The sequence below is a fragment of the Caloenas nicobarica genome, chromosome 3 (genome assembly GCF_036013445.1).
Source record: "Caloenas nicobarica isolate bCalNic1 chromosome 3, bCalNic1.hap1, whole genome shotgun sequence".
Classification (NCBI taxonomy): Eukaryota; Metazoa; Chordata; class Aves; order Columbiformes; family Columbidae; genus Caloenas; species Caloenas nicobarica.
In genome coordinates, this window is record NC_088247.1 from 39,232,671 (window position 1) to 39,258,073 (window position 25,403).

Consider the following 25,403-nt stretch of genomic DNA (forward strand, 5'->3'; position numbering starts at 1 on the left):
AACAGTATAGCAAAGGGCTAATTTTCTTCCTTGCCTCCTGACCATGCATTTCAGGATTTCACTTTTCTCTCTCACAAGTACTATCAATATACTGTAACAAACTATCCTTCAGCAATACCAGCTAACAGGGAGTGGAACAGTCAAGAGATAAGTAACTAAGCTTTTCCTAAAGGGTCCACAAGCTACCAATGGTATGCAATAATATTTTCTATTATTTTACTCAGGAATTATTCTGGAGGTCTTTTCAACAGAGTGGATAAATAAGGTGGATATACTGGTAGAGAATATGGTGTGTACACTGTAGAGAATTATTGACAGGTTTATGAAAATCTGTTCTGAACATAGTTTCATCTGCTGAACATGTATATTCTTTTTGTACCAAGGAGAAATGTCATAGGCTGAAGTACAGCCTTGCTTGTTATGTAAATATAGGTTATTTAAATTTCGTACCAGGATTTTCTGGGATCAAATTTGTGTCTAAATTAATTTTTTGTCCTACTCAGCAGGGGGGAAGCAACCTTCTAATAAAACCTCAGATTACAGTCTGGATGAATGATTACATGAGGCAAAGCAGAAATACCGATTTCAGTATTTCTGACAGGTGCAGTTGCTCCTAGTGTCCACTTAATTCTTTAGAGTTTTCTTAGCTTCTTTCAGAGCATCTTGTATATTAGTGACACCAGACAAAAGAGCTATTTGCTGTATTTTTTGTTTTTATTATTTTGGTGCTCAAAGGCTTAAGATTTCTAACGATTGGCAAAGGCAAAAATTATTAATAGTGAAGAACCTTTGTCAGCACATTATAGAGCATTATATTCTGATTGCCTTTACAGTTTACCCTCCAAAAATATGACACTTGTGGGAGGGAAATTATTTTTTCAGCCATCAGTTAAATAGGAAATACATATTTTTTAAAGTGACTATTATTTTAGCATCTTGCTGAGAATTTTAATCTAGATATTTGACTGAAATTGAGCCGAAGACTCTTTTCATCCTAACACTTCAAGCAGAAAAATACCTGAATATCTGCCTGTTTGAGGTCAAACAAATAATTACATGTGGGCCAGTTGCCATAGACCTTAGAGTAATGAAATAACTTCTTAAAAATTCCTGTTCAAGTTTAAATCTATTTATTACAGGAGTTAAAATGGTATGTATTATACGAGGATTGGTATGTATTATACGAGGTAGTGGGAATTAAAATAAGCATGAACTTCAGATTTAGCTTTCTTTTTTACATTTTGTAAGTAAACCAGTGTTTGATAGGTAATGTGTTTCTTGGCACATATTTGGAGGAATACAAGAAGATACGATTTTTGATTCAAATTGCAGTTCATAAGATCGAGTTGATTGTAAAGCTTTTTTTTTTTTTGATCTGGGAGCTTCTAGCTCTGGTAATCCCATGGGACAGCCTCTGTTTCTGGGTTCTTGCACTTAAATTGTTTGTTTTGTGTGTTTTGAGATAGATTGATGAAAAAGGGCTATTTTAATGACGGTGTTATTGTTGTCGTCTGTGCTTAGCCAACCATGAATTACATTACGAGTATAGCTTGTTAATATTTCCATTTAGAGATTGGTTACTTAACTGGTATTTAGTTTAAAAATCCATTTTTCAAGATAATTTTCTTATTAGCAACAGTGCCAGTGGGGGGAAGCCTCCCCTGTGTATTTCTGTGACCTTTCATTGAATTATGTATAATGGTTCCTTTCTGAACTTTTTCTTCTCCTCATGTCTGTATTTGGTTTATCTCATGCTGCCATTCAAAAGACTATTGGGCTTGTGAAGGCAGGCGTTCGAAAGATACAAAGAACCGGAATAAACATATGCCAATTCCTGGTTTATTTGTTGCGTAGCTTTCAAATGCACACCTGTCGGGATGTTCTCTGGGTATTGTTTCCCCAGAGGATGTGGTTGTAACTGACACAGTGATGCTCTGTATCCAAGGTGGTGCTAGTCTGGCCATACAGGTATTTTTCTTGTTTTCTGGAGAACCCTGGAGGTCCGATTGCAGACGTGCAGGTCCTGATAGTGAAGCAGGGAAAGATTCTGTTGGTGTGCGGCAGTTTGATACCAGGCTTAAGAATGCTATCAAAAAACAGTGATTAAATGAATGTCAATTTAGGGCATGCTTTTGAGAAGTGTGTGATAAATCAAGCATTAAGGCTGCACAGGACTTTAAGGTTACAATAAATCTAGCACATTGCTACTAATAGTTAATCTGGTGTATTGGAAGAGGAAGATGTCCTGTCAAAACCGTCCTGTTGTGATAAAGGAATCCACATTGGGTGACCTAACGAGTACAGTACAACAACTTGAATTCTTGCGTTATCTTCTTGTGGGGGGGTTGTCTTGGTAGCCCCCGTGATGTACTTCTGATGCAATATTGAGTGCATAGCTAGCTCACGATATGGTGCAGGGCCGTAGGTTGCTGCCTTGTTCCTGCACCATTTTACTTTGTTCGCATAGGTCTTTGTCAGTGATCCTGCCATGTGTGGCATGAAATTCCAGGTCCTTGCAATCATCAGGAAGGTTCTGTCTTACTACCAGCACTCATGTATTCCTGTCTGCTCCTCTGTGCCTCGCTTCTTCCTACTCCTGGACTGCTGGTCCTTCAAACCCTAAGTGCATCTCAGCCAAGCCCTGGCCGTGGGGGAATCTGCTGTGGTTGGGGATGGGGGTTTGGGCACATCTGTGGGAAGTAGATGGAAGCACCTGGTGTGGGTGCCAGGCGGAGGGTACTGGGGCTATGGGGCAGCTGGGGTGTGATGCACTGAGTGTGGGTACCCTAGCAGGGCTGCCCTAGTCCTGAAGAAAATTTTATATGTTGCAATCAAAAGCACATTTGAGGTACTCTTCAAATAATGAAGTCTTACCTCCTGCAAATCCTGGTTTAAAACAAGCTTCTTCTAACAGTCTATCCCTTTCCCTTTCTCTCTTGTGGCTTGCCTTCATCCCCAGCTAAACACCATCTGGTTTTGTGAAGTGGGCCGCCGAAGACAAGGTTTTTGAGTGTATGAACTGGCATGGTTTTAGATGAAAGCATTTTCATCGGATTATGGAAAATGCATTTGGATTTGATGGGAATGAATTCCAGAAGGGTGTGCATCATTGTGTCCACAGTGCACTGGGATAATTTTCTTTTCCAGTTTGAGATGCTTATTTCTTTAAGCCAGACAAAAATATTTTCTGTTGCTTTTATCAGTATCTGCACTGTGACATCTTAGCAAGACCTGTTGCTAGTCGATTTATGTTGTGCTGGTACACTTCTGGGTCAGAATTCCCTAAATTGTCTCAGATGGGGTCAGTCACTGAGAAAAGTGCCAGCTTTAAAAAATAAAAAAGCACCATGAATGTATGGTAACCATATGTCAGCTCAATATTTGAGTAACCTTTTAGTAGTGAATACAGTGAATAATTTTAGGTATGTTGTACTTTTATTAAGAGTTTGATGTCTATATGTATGCTACAGTTGCAGAAATTGCAGCTGGTTCAGAGTCTTGGTCAGGACATGATCTTTTCGCCGTATCACTACTGTGCCAGATAATTGCACTAATATCTGCAAGGCATACCCATTGCTTAAGTCAGTTCATTAGTATATTGTAAAGCTTACATATGAGTAATTTTCCTTCATTTTCTTTCTGACCACTTTTGTGATTAGACTGTGTCTGGCTGAAGTCTTTTGAGAGGATTTAGGGATGGAGAACTGGGGCTGGTCTTTCTTCTAGATGTGGAATTATCTGCCTGCCATCTGCAGTCTTTCATTGATATTATCGTTCTGGTTTAAATCCAGATTTTGAAAGTACAGCACTTTCTTATCATTTTATCTTTTCCAGACTTTACAGCAGCTTCTGAATTCTTGAAAGTATGGTTTTTTTCTTAGATTTTCACAGCTTCTGTATAAAATCACACCACGGTCTTTTTATGTGCCCTTTTTTTTCTCTAAGTGGTATTGGTCTCAAATCTTCACATTCTTCCTCTTTTGTTTTACCGTGGTATAAGTTCAGCCTTTGACTAGCCCCTGAGATCTAAAATTCACATGTGCGGAAACACAGACAGTTGGATAGATTTTTGTTGGCAATAAAACTGCTGAAGTATCTATCTATCTATCTACAATGGTACATTTTTTCATTGAACAGTGCTGGATGATGGAGTTGCAGGTGGATGTCACTGCAGCTGTTGCCAATCAGCTTGTTTTTTCATTTCAGAGTCTGAAGATAGTCACAATAAGAATAAATGCTGTGCTTTAACTTGTATCATGTTATCATTTTTGTGTGCTGTCATATGGTGCCCTATAGGTAAATATGAGTCTCTGCCCAAAAAACTTGGTAGCATGGAAAAACCCAGAGGCAAGATGTCATTGGAAATTGTTTTTTCCTCTTGACTCTGTGTTATGCTGCCTTCAATATCCACTTCTTTCAGGGGCCTAGGTTCTCTTAGACATGCTGAAATCCAGTTTCTGGACTTGTCAGGGTTATGCCAGGTGCTCCCCCCACCACCCAAAAAGAAGTTGTGGAAGATCACATGTTCCAGCCCTTGAACAGATATACATTTGCTTCAGCACAGGAGATGGTACCTCTGTTTTAATGTGTGATGGTTTCTTGCAGAGGTGTGCTGGTTTCCTCCAGGAATGTCTGTTCAGTAGGCTGGAATGCCCTGCATTAGTGCAGCTGTGGTTTAAGTCTATTGAAATGAATGGGAGACTCCAGTGTAGAATAAGCTGAAGAATGATTTTAAAGTACAGTATTGTATTAATGAATAATCAGCTACCAAGTTGGATCATGTTGTTCCACCATAAGATTACACTTAATCAGTTTGGAGAAGCCTGGTTTTAAGAAATCCTGGCCTGGCATGCACTGGGTGAGGCTGTCATCCATTTCACTTTCTCTGATGTCTTGACTGGCAAGTGGAGATGCCTCTGCAGACGGAGAGCTTAGTTACCAGTGTGCCTGATAAAGCAGGACTGGATTTGGGGCAAGTGAAGCCATCTCAGTCAAGAGAGGAAGGGGTTGATGTTAGCTGTCTTAATTGCTACTAACCTCAAAATAAGCAAGAACGAATTTAATGTATTTAAATTCTAATAAGACAAAGAGCCTTGAGAAACTTACCAAGCGATATAGATGCTTTTGACATGGCTTGAAAAAGCAGACTGCCTAATGTTAGCTGCTTCTCTGTGTGGCCATCTTCACAAATCACATTATTTCAGTCAACCTGAAGGCAGGGAGGGAGCGATATATCATTGAATCATAGAATGGTTTGGGTTGGAAGGGACAAAGGTCATCTAGTCCAACCCCCTGCAATGAGCAGGGACATCTGCAACTAGATCAGGTTGCTCAGAGCCCCGTCCAGCCCGTCCCTGAATATCTCCAGGCATGAGGCATCTACCACCTCTCTGGGCAACCTGGACCAGTGTTTCTCCACCCTCACTGTAAAAAATTTCTTGCTGCCTGGGACAGGACTGTCCGCCTGGGGAGGATTTTGTCCAGTTCTTCCTGTGCGGTGGCCAGCGGCTGAGCAGACACCTGCCTGCAGGCACCATGAGCCTGGTTCCGAGGTGGAGGCTTTCATTGTCTGTCTGGCTAATTCTCACCTCTGTTACATGGCTGTGTTTCATTTGCAGGGAAGGGTGGCATATAATCACCTTAATTCCTTGTCTTCTTTTAAGACAGTCATGTCAGTGACTCTCTCAAGCTGAGGAGGGAACGTGAGTGAGTGGGAAACAGGCTGAGAAAACCAGAAGAGAGCTCTAGGAGAGCCACAGCTTGAAAATTGCTTTATGAGAAGAATAACCATTTCTTCTCACTTGTTTTGAGCTTGACATCTGCTGGTTTCATCTAATGCTGATTTAGTATTTCTCCAAGCTGTTTTTTTCCTACTTCATTGTGTCTTGCCTTTGATTTTTTTAATATTCTCCTTCCTTGAGAGTCTTCTAGTTTTGTTAAACCTTTTCTGAGAAGAGAGGGACGGAGTTACAACTTTCAGCATGCAGCTGAACTTTCCAGGCAGTTGAATAAAGGTGCTTTTGGTTTTATTTTCTGCAGCAGTAATTGCTAGTGCTCTCCCTGCTTTTTGACTGTGCTGATGCTTTCATAAAAAGAATCCATTATAAAACCAAGATCTCATTCAGAGCCCATCATTATGTATATGAAGTTGAAGTGTTTTTTCCCCACCATGAATATCACTCTGCCTTTAAATGGTATTGCATTCTGCCAGCCATTTTACTGGCTGGTTATTTGCTGTCATTAAGTCCTTCTATATCTCTGCAGTCAGCACTTGCCTTTATCCTGAATAATTTAATATTATCAGTGAGTTTTGTCACTTAACTGTTGTAATCTTTCCTTGTTCCCCTGTGATTCATTAGTGGTTATATTGAACACAATGTATTCTCAACAGATGGCCATGGGGCTGCAAGGTTAGTGTCCCTCCACTATGAAGACAGACTGCTTTTTCTTTCTACCATTTATTTCCTGTCCAACTAGTTCTCTATACAAATGAGGTCTTTTCCTGTTATCCCACAGCTGCCTAGTTTTTGTAATATTGATTTTATTTTATTTATTTTTATTTTAGCAGCCTGCCTTCCTTTGAGGGGAATCCCTGGGGACTGGATACGTATTACCATGGCTTGAGGAATAACTTTACATCAGCAAAGCTGTGGTAACAGGCTATGTGCAAACTCACCACAAATGTGAAGTGGCTTAATTTAAACATCTTTCTTGTGTCCAAACAATCAGCAGTCAACTATAACTAAGTCTGCGTTATAGTCACATCCCAGCTTGCTTCATAAAATTTTAAATTTCAGTATGCTGTTTGGGATTTAGTTTTGGTCAGAGTGCCCTGGATGAATTTGTTTGATAGGTCTCAAATACAAACTGTTTAGAGTAACTCACTTCTGCTTCTAGTTCTTCCTATTGGTCAAACCAGGTTGACTATTTCTACATTTAGGCCTTCCTTGCTTGTTCAGAAAGTATCCAGTCCTTTCTCAATTGCAATTTTACACTCTTTATCTGGAAGCCAGGTGGAAGCCAACGTTAAAAGTGAACAGCAGAATTAAAAGCTTGGTATGAATACTTGCACCAAGTAGCATGGCACACTGCTAAGTCAAAGCAGAATTCGTAGGTGTAAGGTCTGGTCCTTGGCAGAGTTTCTTAACTAAAAAATACCTGGTTTTGAAAATGATTCCCGGATTCATTTTGTGCCTACAGGAGTAAATTAAGTCAAAAAAACAAACCCCAATTTTTTCTGCCTCCTATCAGTTCCTCCTTATCCTTACCCACCAACGCAACTGCTTGAGAAGTTTAAAATCAAACCTCTGGCTCCACACTCCATTACTCTTTCAGCAAATGTAGCCTTTCATGTCTAGAGCTGTGCAGACAGACAAATGAGGATGTTGCTGCTTCAGTTATTAGAATCATGTCAGGTTTTTCTTCTTGTTTTTAATCCTCAAAGTGGAATACTCGGCATGGAAGCTAGAAGCACATTTTATTCAAAATCTAGCATCCACAATTTGGATGCATGTATTTCCAGCTTTTAAGAATAATTATTTTTGTTAATATGGATTTGCTTATATATTGTATGTGGTTTTGTACCTCCAGCAAGTGTCTGAATGTAATTATATGGGATGAGCTGCTTTTGGTAGTACAAAGACAAACCAAGAAAACAGGTAGTGGTGCATTCAGTAGAACTGAGCACAGCACTTAAAAAAAACCCCAACATTTTAAAGGTTTATTTATTATCCTTCCCATAATTTGAAATGAAAAATCTCTCCTTGACTAAGCTGAAGCAACTGCTGAGCAAATTGTTAGGCTGCGGTGTAAAGCCAGTATTATCTGGGACCTGGTGTCTGTGTTTCCCAGGGATGCAACAGAGAGTGTCGGTGAAATGGAGATCTTGCCCTGTCTTTCACTCCTCTGTAGCTCTCCTGAAAATGTGGTTACTTTGCCTTGGCGGAAAAAACGCTAAATGTGCTCAAGTAAGCTAAGCCAGGGAGGGTTAGCAGAGTAGAGTGAAACTATGATGGAATTTCTCAGCACGCGATTAAGATGGATTTTCTTATCGTTCTAAGGATCCTCCGTCATCCTCTCTAAAATCTTAGGATTTTGAAATGCATTAACCGTACAGGTAGTATCTCAGTCTGATTGTTATTAATAAATTCACTTTTTAAATTTTGATACAGCAAGCAAGCATCTGTTGTATGTCTGTGCTATTTATTTGTAAAAAACAAATAAACTCTCACTTGATTAGTTCTCATCCTTCAGATTTTAAGTATGAGTATTTGCTCTTCTGCTAACACACAAGTTTCTTGTGGTTTGTATGTCTTAAACTTACTAGTTCTCCAAATATACATGGTCTTTCAAGAAAAACAGGATAGGATAAATGTGTCTGTAATGCAAAAGTTTGCAGATTATACCAAGTACCATTAAAAATATCTTCTCTTATGCTCTATAAATGGGATTTTCAGGCCTTGCTTAATTAAAGATCAATAATAAAATGATACTAAAGTAATTACTCATCTTTTAGCAAAATTGTCTTGGTTTGTACTTGAATAACAGTATTGCCGGTAGAGAGGTAATTATCAACAACTTGCGTGCAGTAAATTTATAATTAGTTTACTGTATTAAATCTCAGAAGGGTAGACCTGAAAAACAAAACCTTCAACTAGTCTTTGCACTATTAGTTTAAAGATGGATGCTTATTACCCTGGGCTTTTTAGAAATGAATTTTTATGCCGTACTTTGTAACAGTGATGCTGGATTAAAACCTGATTTCCTTGCTTGTGTGACTGATCTCATTTAATTCAGTGAATCTGTTTACGTGAATAAGACTTGAAGAATTTGGCTTTGTATGAAAAGCATCCTCCCAGAGGGAGTCGTAGTAGGCTTGCACTTGGAAAAAAAAAAAAAAAGGAAAAGAAAAAGAAAAAGAAAGCCAACATTTGTGTTTCCTTGTCTTGTTGTATAATGATTTTCAGTGAAGTTTCATATTTTGTGAAATGAAATCCATAGCCAAGATGATATGATAATGGACGATTTTTTTATAATTCTTCATGCAGGTCTGTGCTGTTGAAACAATAGGCTGAGTGTTTTAAGGTACAGATAGCCTGACTAAAATAATGTGTGTTGCAAAAGAAGGTGCAATGCATTCTCAGTGGAGGATGTTTGACACAGAGATACTTGTCAGCTCTGCATGGTATGTTACAATCACGGGAGCAGTAAACAAGATAAAGAAATTCTCAGCTTTCTTTCTGTATGAAAAAGGAAATGGCACCAGAGTAAGTCCTCCCTTTCCTTAGTTTTCTCTGTTTTATACACTATTAAGAGCTGATGGTTGTGTGGCAATGCAGCTCCTGTGATAAGGTATGATTCAGTTTGTTCTTGTCTGCACTGAAATGCCAATGCGTGTTTTGGCCGTACTGGACCACTGTTGTGGTTTTAAGGTAATGAAGATGCCCTCCACCTTTTTTCCTGGTGCTGTCCGTTTCATTTTCCCAAGCAAAACTCCTCTTCATCTTGCGCTACTTCCAAAAGTTTCTCTGTATTGCTCCTCACCTTTGTCTTTTGTCCTAGATGTAATCTCTCATCCTTGATCTGTGAATAATCTGGTTTTCTTTGATCTGTTCCTCATCCCTTATAAATCTGTTCCTTTGCTACTTGTGTTCCTGACAGTGGTTAATGAGTGCCGAGTCACCACTTTGAACCCAGACAAACCATGAATAGAGCAAAAGGTAGTTTAACAATCCTTTAAAAAAGAATCTGTGAGAGAGCAAAAAAGGATCCCAGTCCCTTGCTTGTGCTCTTCCAGGTGCACTTTACAAGATTGGTTGTTGTAACGTGTCTTTGGAGGCTTTTTAAAAGCTCAGTGTTTGAGATTTTCTTTCTCATCCTCTCTTCTGGGCTTTACCTATCTCAGTTTGCAATCTCTTTTTTTCTGCTTTCACGTCAACCTTAGCAATGTTTGGGTCTTGGGGCATATTTTTCCATCTCTGACTTCTTTTTACTCTGTCTACTCCACCATCAGCAGCTCATGGGCTTTTCTGGTTGCTCTTCCAGCTTTGTTAGGCTTCCAGTCCTTAGCGGTGCAGTGGTTTTTGATAACACTGGTCTACTGTGTTCCTTTGTAGACATGACAGGTGAAGGAATATCTATTTCTATCCTATCAGATAGGAACTGCATCCTTCTTGAGATTTTTTTTTTTTTTTTTTTTTTCCACCTGTGTGCTATAAAAGTGGAAATGGGATGTCTGGAAATACAGGAGGCACAGGTGTGCTGAGCTTCATGAGGGTAGGGAAGCAGAAGGCCAGGAGGAAAATCCTGACTGGTTCTGGGAACATGGTCCAGGAACATGATGTCCCTGTAACACGGGCCTGCCCTTCTCTATTATTCCATCATTGGTTTTGGTTTTTTGCATCATATTTCTGTTCAGGACCTGGGCAGCCTTTGTGGGTGGATAATGTGGATATTCTCCATGTGATAACACTGCCTTGCATGAACTAGCTCATCGTAAAGTATGAAGGAGACTGAGATATGCTGAAATTTCAAAATATTTATTAACTATAAAGCAGGTACACTGAACTGCATGATCCTTTTCAGTACTCAAAATAAGGCCAAAGCATCTATTTTTGGTCGTAGACAAAGCAGAATCATAAGGAGACTGGAATGAGTGCAACAAATACTGTTGTCCTCCATGGTTCCTACCAGCGGCTGACCAAGGAGGTGCTTACACTAAGGAATCCTGATGTGATCAAGTCGCAGTAGCCTGGCCTGTGCAGTAAGGCTTTTCCAGATTTTTTTTTCTTCCAGGCTATGGGAAACCTCCACAAGCATTAAGAGGCTCTTTAAACCCAGTGAGATGGCTTCCAGTGCAGGGTTGCTCCTTTGGGGTCCTGCAGGGCCGGTGAGCACGTGGGAAAAGGTGAGGAAACAGGGAGTAGTGAGGGCATTTGTGTTCCTTTTGCACTTTCAGCTCCCTGTACTTGACACAAGTACAAACACTTCTGGATGTTGAACCTGTGACTTCTTGTGCGTAGCCATTAGGGCAGAGTTTTCACTGGGAGCTGAGATTCTGTCCTGCTAGAGAAGCAGCTTTCAAAAAAAGCAGTCTCTGTAGAGAAGACTCTCTTTAATCACCTACAGTTATGTTAGTGGTATTCCTTTTTACCAATGTGAAGATCCTGCTGGTATGAGAGATTTTTATCGGTATAGCATTTTGATGCAGCAGATAGCATGTGTCTGACAAATGTCCTTTGTTAAGAGAGTAAACATAGCAAGAATACACCCTAACCCATTGGTATTTTCTTATGTCTTTTGTCACATCAAAGCACCCTTGTGCAATGCTCATTATAGTCACCTGATGCAAGATCCAAGATTTTGTGATACCTGCTTTCTTCTGTTGTTCCTGTATTTGTACAGCTGGCAAGATTCTCAAGACATAAACGGAAAAGCAACGTGATATTTAAGGTGAGTTGAGTTGTGTTTAATCAAGCTGTAGCCTGCATTGAGTGAGGTTGCATAAGACTAAGCTTGGTTACTTGGCCTCAAAGTACCTTCTGTCTATACACAACTTTTAAAAATGAATTAATCAAGGTCCTAATTTGCAATATAAGTAGAATAGGGCAGGAACATGGACTTTGTTTATTTTGAGGTTGATGTGGAGGCATTCCTCATGAGTCAGATGCTAAGCTGAAGGCAGCAGATTGTTGCTCTGCATGGCCTTACCCTGTCAGAACAAATGAGGAAGGATGTTTTGGGAGCTGGGCTAGCTGGTGCGTTGGAATGGAAGATCCTTGGTGTAGGGGACTGTCAGTCAGACTTTTGTTACCTGACTAACTATGGTTGAACTCTATCATCTTGAGGGTCTCTTCCAATCAAAATGATTCTGTGATTCTGTGACAATCCCACCACCGGACTCCAGTATGGTGTGGGGAGGAGTCTTCTGCAGAACTTCAGAAAACTTAGCAATTGTTAAGAGCATAGAAGGTGCCCACAATGCACCAAGAGCTCGTTCAACTCCATGTCTGCCAAGGGATCAGGACTTCCAAAGTATTGTGTGTCATGACCAGTTTGGAGATTATTCACAAACCTCACCTATACAGATACTGCTGTGGAGGGCAGCTTGACCATCCATCAGCTAGAAAACACCAGAAAAAGAGAGCTGTACTGCTAAGCATCAGCTATTGTACAGCATTACAGCTTCATAGGGCGATTAAGACTATTTTTTACAGGTGCTGTTTCTTCTGATGGTCTTCCTTCTGGAAGAATTTGGAGGATATGTCTATCTGTGTGGCATCTCAGTCTTCCTATCCCTGACCATTTGTTGATAATGGCGAGTGCATTAAGCGCTGACGTATTGTTTCTCTGGAGAATCAAGTCCACAGTCCAGTCCCCCAAGTCCAATATTGTCAATCTTGTCAGCCTTTTCCCATTTTTTAATTACTTCAAATATGTGCTTTCCACTGATACTCTGTAATTACCTGGGGGTAAAATTAAGCTGTTCTTTTCTGTTGTTTGAAGCATCCAGTGGGAAAAGCTTCAGAAAACCTTCAGACTGATACAGGGCATAAAACACTTATATATTCCCTCTGTAATTGCAAGTCTCATCCATGTGCTTTGTCAGACTTGTTGAAAGGATATTTTTCTCATGGTTCATGACAACCACCCTGATGGGTGATTTGCTACACCTGAGCAAGTTTTCCACTGACTTAAAAATAAGAGTGAACTGATTTTTTAATGTAGTAATTGCCAACTTTATCTCTCTGCATAGGATAATTCCCATGGTGGTATACTGTCTTTGCAGCTTTAGTGATAAACCCTGTTTCAGTTTTAATTCTTCTTCTTTGCATTAACTGTATTATTTTTTTGTTTCAGTAACAAAACCTTTAGGAATTACAAATTCAAATGTAATGCTATTGTACTTAGCATGGTCAGGACACTCACTCTTAGGTCCTTTGGGCTGATGCATTTTAAACCTCCCTGCTAATAAATGTGTTAAGAGGAGCAGAATCATAGAGTTTTAGACTAGTGCCCCTTTTCTCGACTACCTGTGTTTATTTTACATCTTGTAAAGTACCAACAAGAACATTGTGCAAGACAGATCTGAGCATCACAGCATTGCATCCTTGGATATGAAGAGTTGAGGAGCAAAAATGAACTTCAATATGCCTACTAAAATTATTGATTTAGTTGTGTTTGCTGCAGAGAGATTGCCTTACTTTGGGTTGGGTTGGACATCCTCAGATGCGTGTGGAGGAGAACATTGCTGCTGTACCATTTTTTCTTCAATAGTTAAACAGCTCGGGATGAATTGAGGGAGTAGAGTGGTTCAGGGTATGTGTGTGGAACACTCTGGTCTGGTCCTCATTTATCTGCTGGTTGTGTCTTTGTTCTGTCCTGAGAATAAATGCTTGAATACATCTTTACAAATTTCTGATTTCTAACATAGCGACCGAGTTTATTCATCTTGATATGCTTAACTAAAAATCATAAATCCATACTGTGTAAGTTACTGAATATATTTTGGATGGATCACAGAATCACAGAGTGGTTGAGGGTTGAATGGACCTCTGGAGGTCTTCTGGTCCAACCCCCTGCTCAGGCAGGGCCACCTAGAGCTGGTTGCCCAGGTTACTTATTAATAGTTTCTTGCAGTGTTTTGTGTTCATGTTATACATCTGAAAGTTTGAATGTTGTGTATCTTAAAGGAATTCATGCACCCATATCTTAAGGCTCTATAGTGGTTAAGAAGGATATTTTAACCTCTTTTTGGCTGAAAAATCCTTGCAAGTTTTGCAATAAACAGTGCTCCATCAAGCAAGATCATATGTCAATTTTGGTACAGTCCATTAAAACTGCAGATAATGGGTACACAGATGGTTCGATTTAACAGAATTGTTCATAAGCAGGGCTGAGAAGTATGGAGCTGGAGCGGGGTGGGTGAGAGATTTGTCTCAAGAAGCAATTCTACAGTCAATGTATGTTTTTTGTGGCTTAAGATGTTCCTTAATACTTAGTATCTGAAGTATTTGAACGTGAAGGAGTTGGAAAGGACTGAGACCTTGGCGAACAATTTCAGCTCTGCTGATCCGATGTAGAAGGTGTAACAAGAGCGGGCACGGCGTGCGATGGGTCAGCGTGGCTGAAGGCCTTTTGCGGGTAATTCTTTAAACCTCTGTCAGGAAGGCTATTCACCCAGTGCTGGGACTGTCTTCAGAAATAAGTGTGTATTGTATAAACTAAACTTATTCCTGGACTCTCAGATTGTAACATCAGAGTCAGCAAATGTGTCCTACAAATGTATTCAGCCCAGTACTTTCTGATGAAGCGAAGATCTTGTACCAAGAGCCTGGTGCTGTCATTGCTGTGCAGTCTGTCCCAGCACAGCCTTTCCTCAAGCATAACTCTCCCACTTACCTCCCCCAAAATCTGCAATTGTAAAGATCCTACAGGCATGTCAGCACATGTCTTCAGAGAACCCAAGGGGCGTTTTTAATGAGAGTAGCTTTAGAATTCCTGCCTTGATTTATGAAGAAAAGGAAAAAAAACCCAACAGAGACAGTACCTTCATAGCTACTAAAATGTTTGCCTTCCACTTAAGGGTGATACCAGCTTAACTTTTGCAGATGCAAATTGAATAACCAAATGTTTACATGTTTTCCACTTAGAAGTATAGACTCCTTATCTGCTTAAATGCAACACAGTTCTAGAGAGAGGGAATTCAAAAGGTAAAGGACTAGAGGTCTTTCTGCGAAATTAAGGAAGAAAGAAACATTCAGGGCTTTAGCATTGGATGTTTCCTGCAATTTTTTCCTGTAGCTTGCCATGAGAAATAAAGCTGAAAATATTTTAGCAGTTTGCTGTACTGTTCGAAGGAGGTTTTTGTAACTTGTACAAAATGAGATGAACAAGGCAACAGGTCTTGGCTATCAGTTCCCATTCATCAACCCAGCTGTGTTAATGTGTGCATTTCATTTTTTTGTTTGCTTTTGAGCAAGGATTTATGTTACAGGCACAGCCATAAGACAGGTACAATAATTCGGCATTATTTATATCCATAAATTTGTAATCATAATTTATATTCATAATCATGTTTATGGGTATAGAAAACCACTCCAGCCCATGTTGAGGACACCAATTACAACAGGTGCCCTAAGTCTTACCTGCATCTACATTGACTTACAGAAAGTGCCATACCTGTTCTCATTTATGCTGAGCCCAGCCAGTAGACATAATGTCTCACTGTTCAGTAACAGCTCCCTTACCTTCCCCCCACTCCAAAAACCCAAAAGCTTGACTCCCAACATTCCTCTCATGTCTTACAAATACTTGTGTAAGTCCTTGGCAAGAAGCTGACTCTGTTCCTCTCCACTAGCCAGTCTGCTGCTGCTGCCTTGTATGTCTGTTTCTTCCAGGTGCTTATTCCTCTAGTCCAAGTACTGGAGGAGGTGTGTACTGCGGTTTTAAACACCCTGAATACAAGCCGTGTGGATCATTCGCATAGGCAAGAAGGATGAGAGAAGGTAGAGGCATGGGGTGCTGCTGGATATTTGCGTTTCTGTGGCTTTTATTTAAAAGGGGAATTATACATGAAAAACTGTAAGAAAAGAATGCTGTGGTGTAAACCTTAAGGACGTCATGGTGTAGGTGTGACTCGGTGGGGACATGCCTGGTGTGGTGCAGAGGAGCAGCCGTGACTGGGCAGGGCTGGGGAGAGGTACGAGTGTGCTTTTGTGTGGGTGCCGTGACCTGGAACCCAAGAGCAGGCTGGCACCATCGGGAACAGCGGCTGACTAATTATGGCAGTTCCTGCCCTCCCTATGATTTGCTTTTCAGCTTTAGTGTTACATTAACTCCTTCAGGGTAAACATTGTTCCTCAGGTTTCTTGTTGCACTTCTAAACCCACACATTCATCAAAACCAGGATAATGTTCTGTACGTCCATTTCTTTTGCTGTATTCTGTTGCATGAATTTATACCACACAGAAATCTGGAAAAAAATGTGGTTTTTTGTTTCCTCATTTTAATACCTATCACTGTAGTACTATACTGAGGGGTTCAATCTCTGGGGAAATTTCTCTGCCCTATACTAATGATGGCCAATTCACATAAATTGAAATCCAAGGAATGGAATGATGAGGTTTTGTTGCTCATCTGATCCTGAGCAGAACTGTCTCTGGAAGGGCAGAGAAGGTATTCTTTGAGAGGAGACTGGCACTCTTGCAAAGGTTGCCCAGATGCCAGGTCCAATACTCAGTTAATAAATTTCTTGCTCCTGATGGTTCTGCAGACTTTGTTTCAATCTCTTAATTGCTTTTTGTAAGCTTTGAATCAGACCAAGCAAGAGCAATATTATTCTCATAATAATGATGGTAAAACCTCATGAAACCTCTAAAATAAATTCCTGTGTATCCTCTCCCTAGCAGGTCTGTTAGTAAATCAATATGCAGTCCAGCAAAGAGGAAACTTTTCAACTAGAACTTTTGCTAAGCAGATGAAAATACAGATCCATTCCAGTCTCCAAATTTGTTTAATACAAAATCAGAAGTGCCTTCTAAGAGAAGAGCTGCAAGTATGTTGATGTACAAGTATTTTTCTCTTGTGTAAATAGTTCAACAATATTATCGGAGGTATCAAAGTAGAAAAAGTAGAAGGAAAACTCTGTGCTTACCAAGGGGGCAGTCCTGCTCTGCTTGATGGTTCTGGCAGAAATTGTTTCGTAGGACAGGAGCAGGATCGATTTCAGATACTTCATTTCTTCAGCCTTTGCTGTTTCCTGCTGAACTACCTTTTTTTTTTTTTCATTACCCTGAAACACATTCCAGAAATGTCTGTGTGAGGGAGGAGAGTAAGAGTGCCAAGGCTGCTGATGAATAAGAGACTTTGTGATGAATCTTGTAAAACTGGACCTTTTCATTCAGACAATGGGTCTCCATTACTGAGTCTTTTGTTGCCTTGCTTTGAATTGGAGGGAATAGAAGGAGCTGTAAAGTGTTGTCCTGGACACTTCCCTCTGGCCTACCTGAATTACCAGAGGGATGAAACCCTTTGACTGGAAGGGTGGTGGGGGAAACATAGAGGAAGTTGATTCACTCCGTTAAACCTGAAGGCGCAGCAATGGTATTACTTTCCTTCTAGAACTACGTAGTTTTCGGAAATTTAAATTTACATCGAAAGTTTGATTTTGAACTACACTGATCCAGGCTGAGAGATGATAATGAAAACTTTCAGTTTTAAAAATCACTATTTTTTAAGTAGACAATTCAGGTCTTGTTGACTCTCAGTCTCTTGGAATAAATATCTCTTGACGTTTTTTTCAGTTCTAAACTATTTTGCAACAGTGTTGTTATTCTAAGATCTGTTTTGTTAATACATCAACTTGGAGCTTCCTACAAGGTGAATTTGGATTGCATGTGTATTTTACCCAGGCTGTGTCAGAATCCCAAACATGCAAGTTTTTCCTGCTGAACATGCCATATTTCTTACAGCTTTCCTGGTAATAGCAGCTGGAGAACAACTATGGCAGTTTCTAACTTGACTAGGTGACATGTAGTGTGTGGTCAGGGCTGCAGCGGCCGTGTCCCAGGAATACACCTTGGTAAAATGATCCATCACACCTCAGATGATAGTATCTGATTACTAATAGGCAATAATTAATATGTAAACATAGACGTGTGAGCTGCCGCTTCAAGAATGGGCACCTGATGCAGTGGAGGAACTGTATGGAGGAGCTGCCTGTAGTTTGCCAGGTTTAGGAGTCCTTGCTTGTGAAAGCTTGCAGTTAGCGGAATTGAGTCTCATAAACTTGTCTTTAAGCCTTAGTTCTTCATTAGGTATGACATGGCATCACGCAAATGTCTTTGGGGAAAAATGATGGAAGGGATGACACTATGAATCCATTGTTTGAAATGCTTGTGGTGTTTGTTCAGTTAAACAGCTCAAGAGAGAAGTTCCGTCTTGTAATAGTTCAATACTTCTGCCCCTTCAGTTAGTGCAAGAGTTCTTGTTGTGTCCTTTTATAATGTTTCCTTCTCTCCAAGTTGAAGCGTGTCGCTCTGTTGCAGCAAACACTGCAGCATCATTTCAGCATTGCCAGCAGAGCTGTCAGTCTCCAGCTTCAAGGGGAGCTCCTCTGTCTCCACAAATTGCTTCCAGCTTTTTGTGTTGGCTGCTGGTGCATTGGCTTGGCAGTCGCTCTCATCTGGGAGAGCTTTTTAGAAGACTCTAATCCTTATTTCATGTAAAAATCTTCTGGACAAAATGTCTAACTTGGGAATTAAGCTGCTACTTTCCACGCTGCATCCAGGTTCTGTGTTTGCCTGCTTTATGATGTACGAGACGTTTGGCTGGAAAGACTGTGCTGCCTCTCCGTGCTTCTTGTCCTTCTGAATAGTTGCAGCAGCTGGCATCCCTTCAGATCTCAGGAGGAGACCTCATAACACAGTGGCAAACATCTAAATCTTTTCAGTGTTAGGGGGAACCTGCTGTGGCAGGGTGCTTGTTGAGGAGCGTAGCAAGATATGTGGCTAGCTGGGACTTCATTCCCTCCCTCCCCAAGCAAGAAAGGAGAGAACCCAGAGTAGGTTGGGAAGGATTCAAAGGAAAGGCAGCCCCTTTTCCCTCTGCCTGTGAGAGGAGCACCCCCATAGCCCACAGCACCAGCTACACCTGATGCAGAGGTCCACTGATACCCGTTCCCTTCTCCCTGCAGACTGAAGATGTCAGATGCACTCTCTGCCCTCCCTGATGGTTTTGTTGTGGCAGGGCATCCCGGGAGCTTAGTCCCTCTGAAGAGCTTTCTGCAGTGATTGGGGTAGTGCAGGTCTGCTGGGCTCACACACCATGGATGAGTAAGTAGCGTATGGTGAACCTGCTCCTGATTTCTAGCCTGATGGTTTGCAGTGTGGAAACCTTGCAGACTGATGTGGGAGAGAGAAGACAAGCATGTTCCTCTTTTCAGGACGCTTTCCATTACTAGTTTTGTCCTCCACCCAGCAAAAGCTGGTATTAGAGGGATAAAGAATTTTTAAGGGAATAAATAACCCGTCAGAAACCAGCATTGCTTCGTTTGCTCACTTGAGATAATTAATTACAGTCCGTTCTTCTAGCTGGGGAGCATAGCACTGGCTTCTTGGGAGGCAGATAGCAGATGATTACAGAAAACAGAGCTGTAGACATGTGGTTCCCTGCAGGTGTGCTGAGATACCCTTTTCTCTTGTGCCAGCAAGTGACAATCTCCCCTCCCAGTGAAGGGACTCTTTTGGTCTTAATCAAACCTTTAATGTTACTGTACAAGTGAAACTCTGTTCTTAAGGGAAAATGGAGGAGCTGGTATCCTCAGTTCTCTTCAGACCTTGCCCTGTTTTCTTATGGGATCATAGAAAGTATTGCTTCAACTCAGGAAATACTGAGTATTGTGAAAATTGTCGTGTGCACCTGCCCAAGAAAAGTTACAGCTGTATATTGTACTTCCTGCAGAATGGTATGGAGGGGAGGAATTTTCTGCCCTGTCTAGTGTGGGTTTCATGGTTGTTTTGTTTTGGTTTTGTTGTTGTTGTTTTGTTTGGTGGGGGGGGGGGGGGTGTGTTTGTGGTTGTGGTTGTTGTTGTTGTGTTGTTGGTGTGTGTTTGTTTTTAAGGATTGGGCTGTTGCCTGGTGTTATTGATATAGATCTCCAAGACCTAGCATACAGGACCGAACATGTTTTTTAGGCTTTTCTACTCTCTCATTGCTGCCCTCCTCTACTTAACTCCAGCTTGCACTTCCTCATCCATTTAATGAAGACAGAGGGCTCTTTATTGTGTGGTACTCAAAATGTAATATGATAGCGTTGCAGAAGAGCTAGCAGGGTGGTCATTACCAGGTGTTTGGCGTTTTCTTTTTCAGGGATATGTGTAGCTACAAGAATGACTTCTGTCTTAACTTGGTCCCTGTACAGGAAGGGAAGGCAGGTTGGGGGACACCTTGTTGTGTGGCACCACCTGTGCAGCCAGGGGCTGCAGGTGCATGTGGATGATGTTGTGAGTTAGGTCACTCTTAACCTCCTGAGGAGGAATGATGCCTACTGCTCAAACAGAGGTGAATATGGAGCTGAGTCTCATGACTCATGGAAATGTCTGAGCTGGCGAACCAAATGGATGTGAAATCCCATACAGAATCTCCAAAAGATCCAATTTTAGAGCACATTTTTTCATGAGGGAAGTACGGGCAGATCTATTTTTGTATAAAGGCACCGGTATTGTTGTGCCTCTGGTCTCTTGGGAAGGAAGAAGGTAAGGTTTTACTATACGATGTGCTTTTAGGTTGCTAGTCAGATCATTTGATGTAGGTATTCCTGCTGTTTCTGCTTTACCTTTTGTTTTACTCCAAGTGAGCCTGCACTGATTATGGTGTTGCCTTTTCTAGCGGGCAGACAAATAAAGCAGTACTGATCCAATTGTCATTTCATAACTTCTTGGAAGACACATTCATCGTTTTGTGGACAAGTTCAATAGCCAGAACATGTTTTCTTCATTTTTGAAAATGTAGCTCATGAAACATGTGTTGTTCTTTGGAAGTAAAGTGCATTTTATTGCACAGTAAAAGCCTCTGACAAAGAAAACATGCATACCCTACAGGGAAAGGTAGCTTAATTCTTCTGTCTTGAAAAATCAGTTTCATTTTGGAGCTTCTCTCCCAACAATATGATGAAAATAAAACACTGTCAGTGACTATCTTGGACAGTTGAGCCGTTAAGGCAGTCAGGATTTGGAAGGCTTTCTCAAGACGAGTAAGTGGCAGTAGCAGCTTACCATTCTCTCAGAGAAAGACATCTGTGGGTTTTTTTTATTCTATCAAATTGTATAGAGATATTTGAAAAAGGCTCATCGCAAATATCCCCTTGCCGAAGGAAAATTCAGCCATCACTGAATGTAATTGTATTTGCATATTAAACCATCCTTTGGCCCATTAGTATCTCGTATTTCTTCTGGCAAGTAGATTACATGCAATGTAGGCTTTGGAATTGAATTCTTACAACAGTCATTGTACAAATCAATTTATTTTAAAAGTGATTTTTTTTTTTCATATTCTACTAGTATATATGCTTATTAATATTCTCTAACCTGATTCATATCACAGACTAGTTGAGTTTGGAAGGGACCTCTGGATATCTGTGGAAGCTGCACACTTTGGATATTAAAACAGTGCCTTAAATACCTGAAGGGAACAAAATCCTCGTACACTGTGTTATTCTGATTGAAGATGAAACCACTTTCAGCTCAGAAGCTTTCACATGTATTGTCGATCTCCCAACAGCAGCACACTGCTATTGATTTAGTCTCTAGGAATAATTTCAGAGTTACCCTTATGTCATTGCCATGTTTTTGTTCTTCACCCTTGACTAAGCTTTTGAGCAATGGGCATCTGGTGACGGTGATGACAGTGATGAAAATGTAACTACTCAGGAAGGGACAGCAAGGATGTTTGCACCAAAAGGTTTATACTGAGCTTTTGGCTTCATAGGTGAGAGGTGAAGCAGTGAGATCTTTTCAGGAGGTCAGTTGTTCTGAGAGTGATTGGACAAAGTCATTAGGGCATTGCAAGGTTTGGTCTCATGTTATGTGAAGAGGTCATGCTTGTCAAAATCTCAAGTTAGTTAGTAGTCATCTCTTGATTTTTATTTTAAAAAGGGGTCAGCATCATCTGCTGCCACTAAGCTAGCACCCAAAAAGCCAGCCTCTCCTCTACCTTTTCTCCATGACTAAATGTTGAGTTGGCTGTGGGCAACCCTGATGATCCTGCTCTTACCTCTCTTTTCTCTATGGCAAACATACAGCCTATGTGTACCTGAAAATGTGTGTAGGTCTCAGGTCTCTGCAGGCATTCCCTCCTGTCTTACCTTAGTTGCCTTGCTATCTGTCAGATCACTTAATGGTCATATGTTTAAGGAATGAGTCCTTGATAAGCTGATTTCTAAGTAACGTCACAGTAACAAACACAGATCAGTAGTACAACTATCCAGGTTGAAATGACAGCAAATCCAATAATTCACCAATACTGGGCTAAGCTTAATATGTGGGTGCGCCAAGACTTAGATGACCATGGTGACCAGGCAGGCCAGCAAGAAGCCAGACATGGCGCTTTGGGTGATGAACCACTTAGACCAGCTGAAGGGCTCCGGGAATGACAAAGTCCCTGATGGGACAGTCCTTGTTTATTATTGAGCCACAGAAGCACTGCCTGGACTTGTTAACTAATGACCACATCCCACCTCTGCTCCCACTCTGTGCCGGGTCTGTCCTTGGTGTGCACGGGCATGGAAATACTGCATAAAGCAATTGTAGCCCCATGCTTATACCTCTGTTGATGCGGCTTGTTGGTTGGGAACTGATTATTCTGATTTTGGAAGGTGTGAGTGGTGGCATTGGAGGCAGATGTTTCCCTGGTGTCAGAGGTAGCTTCTGTTCTCAGGGAGCTGGCTTTGTAATGGATGACCTTTGCCTTTACTGCTTATGGAGAAGAGATTTAATTTATATAAGTTTCCTCAGTTTTCTCACTTTCCATTTTTATATTGGAAGGAAGGCAAAATTTCATTTCCTAATATTTTTAAGGAAAAAGTAAGTGGGATAGTGAAATGGGCCATATAGGCAAGCATGGAAATTTGGGGAGAGGAACAGAGTGGCCAAGGTGTGCCAGCCACCTCTAGATGCCCAAACTTTTCACACAAGTGCTTTTGTGTGCTCATATTTTTATTTCATGAGTTTTTAATGTTAGCATCCTGAAGGCTAACGCATAAGTGGAAAACTTGAGCTGGAAAGGGGTTAAATTTATGATTTCTCTTCTCCTTACTTGCCCCTTACAGGAAATGGTTGATGTATTTATGGCTTTCCAAAACAGACAAGGAGAGAGAGGATGGTACCTACTCCTGGGGGTTGTTGTTACATCATTACTGAATTTACAGCCTGTCCTGTGTATCATTTTACCTACTGTCTGCTGAACTCATTTGGATCCAGCTGTTGCTGAAATAAAAGGCTATTTTGCCGTCTGCGTTCACCTGCCTAAAAAGCTACCACGAGCAGAGGAGAAACAGAGAAATACTTTGAATCTGTCAGACAAGTTAGGAGAGCAGTTCGATCTCATGGTAATCATTGCTGTGGGCATGCAGGAACTGAAATAATAATTGTAATAGTCTGGTTTCTTTTACAGCCCCTCAAAGCAAGTGCTTGTGATTATTTACTGTTAAATAAAAAAAAAAAAAAGAAGCAATATGTGCATTAGGGTTTGGGAAGCATCACATAAGCCTTGTGTATGAGGAGAAAAGAGCCCTGGTAAATTCCCTTGTGCTAAGGGAATAAATGTCACAAGCTATTTAAAAAAAGATAGTTCTTGAAGACAGATTCCTGAATAACCGTATTTAGTCTGTGGATCAGAAAAGCATTACTCTCTTCTACAGCTTTTTCTCCAGTATCCTGCATAGTGCTTTACCCTGCGTAGTCAGTGCTGGGCAGCGGAAGGTGCGGAATGAAGGAGGGTCACTGCATGCTGTGAAACCTCTCAGCCAGCCCCATGTTAACGGGCTCCTTTTTTCTGGCCCGTGTGACACCTGTTAGCTGCCTCTTGTGGCATGTTTGCACAAGGGTAATTTGTGCAGTGCATTTGGCCCTAGTCTGTGCTACAGCTGAATTAGGTCAACCTAAACCTGTATGGAAGATTTTTCCTATGTTAGGTTTACTACAATAGATCATCTTTAAGATCCCTGCCAACCCAAACCCTTCATTCTATGATAAACCTGCTCCCTCGGGCTATGTACTTTCTTTATGTATGTGCTGGATCAAAGTACGAACTGTTAGTCAAAGTTGCTAGCTAGTTTGCGGTTTATAAAAAGTAAAGCAGAAAAATGAATGCTGAACAGACTGTCTAAAGCTATGTGTAATGTTCTGCTTCCCACCACACGTGGGGACCTGACCTTTCTTACCCGTGGTTTTGTATACAAGAAGCTTAACTTGTCTTTACAGTCTCACTTGTCGGTAAAAGCAGCTGTGATATGAAATATGAAAGCCCATCTCACCTGCTAAAGAAAAATACTCTCTTACCCTCTTACACAGACGATAACAATATAAAAATGCAACCCATCTGCAGAGGTCAGAGTAGGTCAACTCTGAAACCCTAACAGATGTTGTTCACTGACACTTAATGGCTTTTGTCACCTCCTGAGCATGTCCCCTAGTAGGGGGAACTACCCAGGATATTAAAGGACAGCGTCAGACCCGAGATGCTGTGTGGTACGCAGTACATTAAAGGATGGCATCAGACCTGAGATGCTGTGTGGTCTCAGGCAGTGCAGCTGCTTTTATGGATGCAGTGGGAGCTTTTAGGGCTCCTTTTACCCACATCACGGAGGTAACAGCAGCTTCTGTTGCTGGATCTGGAGAAGCTGTAGCCGGGAGTTACCTCCAGCCTTGCCTCTTCCCTCCTTTTGGAACTGATGGTACCATCTTCTCTATGGGAGAGATGGTGGGTTGGGAGGATTCCTTACAGAGATTGCATCCTTCTCTACCCAGAGTGGCATAACTTTTTGTGACTGCTGTGCTCTACTTTTATCACAGTGGTCCTTGCTGTACCAGAAAATACCCAAATGAGACCTTCCACCCTTTTCTAGCTTCCTCAAGACAGATGAATTGCACCCTTGAGAGGAGTAATAAATATGAGTTTGAAATGCTGGCTTTATATTGTTTTTTTATCTTTTGTATTCCTTTCTCAGTGTTTCAGTTAAGGCAAATTAAAAATCAATTGTATAACAAAGTATATGATGAGGTCATGTGAGTTAGCAATATAAATTTATTGTGTATGATGGGAGCATAAAAACAAAATGAGAGGTTTCAGGGAGACTTATGATACTAATTCATTAGTGGTGAGGCAAATAACAGACTAAGATTTGCTAGGCACAATAGGATCCCAGGATCATCAAGCTGTCCACAGGTCTGGATGTTTATTTGCGATCCCAGTGTACATCTGCGTTACCCTGCCATTTCTTTGCCCGTGGAAAAAAAACCCAAAAAAACCAAACACCCAGGTGGGGCCAAAATGTTGTGCACACTTCCACGTGTATGACCATACGTGCAGTAAGTATCCTGTGCTCGTTTTAACTCAGGGGGTTGGTTTGCTGCCTGGAGATTTGTGGCTGTTTTCAGCCTCTGGAGGCTGCGATATTGGCACCACGGAGTATCTCTTCAAACAGATAAACCAAATGTTACGTTTTTTAAAATTTGAGGCAGTCAGTCATCTTCTTTATAATAATGATAATGTATTTTTGTAGAGTATCTTATGTAATTTTCAAAAATCAAAGCACTGGGGCCTAAATAGCCGAGCTTCATTAAAGAGATGAAGTGAACGAAGAGAGGCATCTGGCAGAAGAACAGAGGACAGTGTAAAAATAGAGG

General features: G+C 41.0%; 1 protein-coding gene across 1 annotated transcript in view; it reads left to right on the forward strand.

The window, feature by feature from the left end:
* Positions 1-25,403, forward strand: part of ANKRD6 (ankyrin repeat domain 6) — a 107,578-nt gene that overhangs the window by 2,702 nt on the left and 79,473 nt on the right. The gene's annotated exons all lie outside the window — the stretch shown is intronic.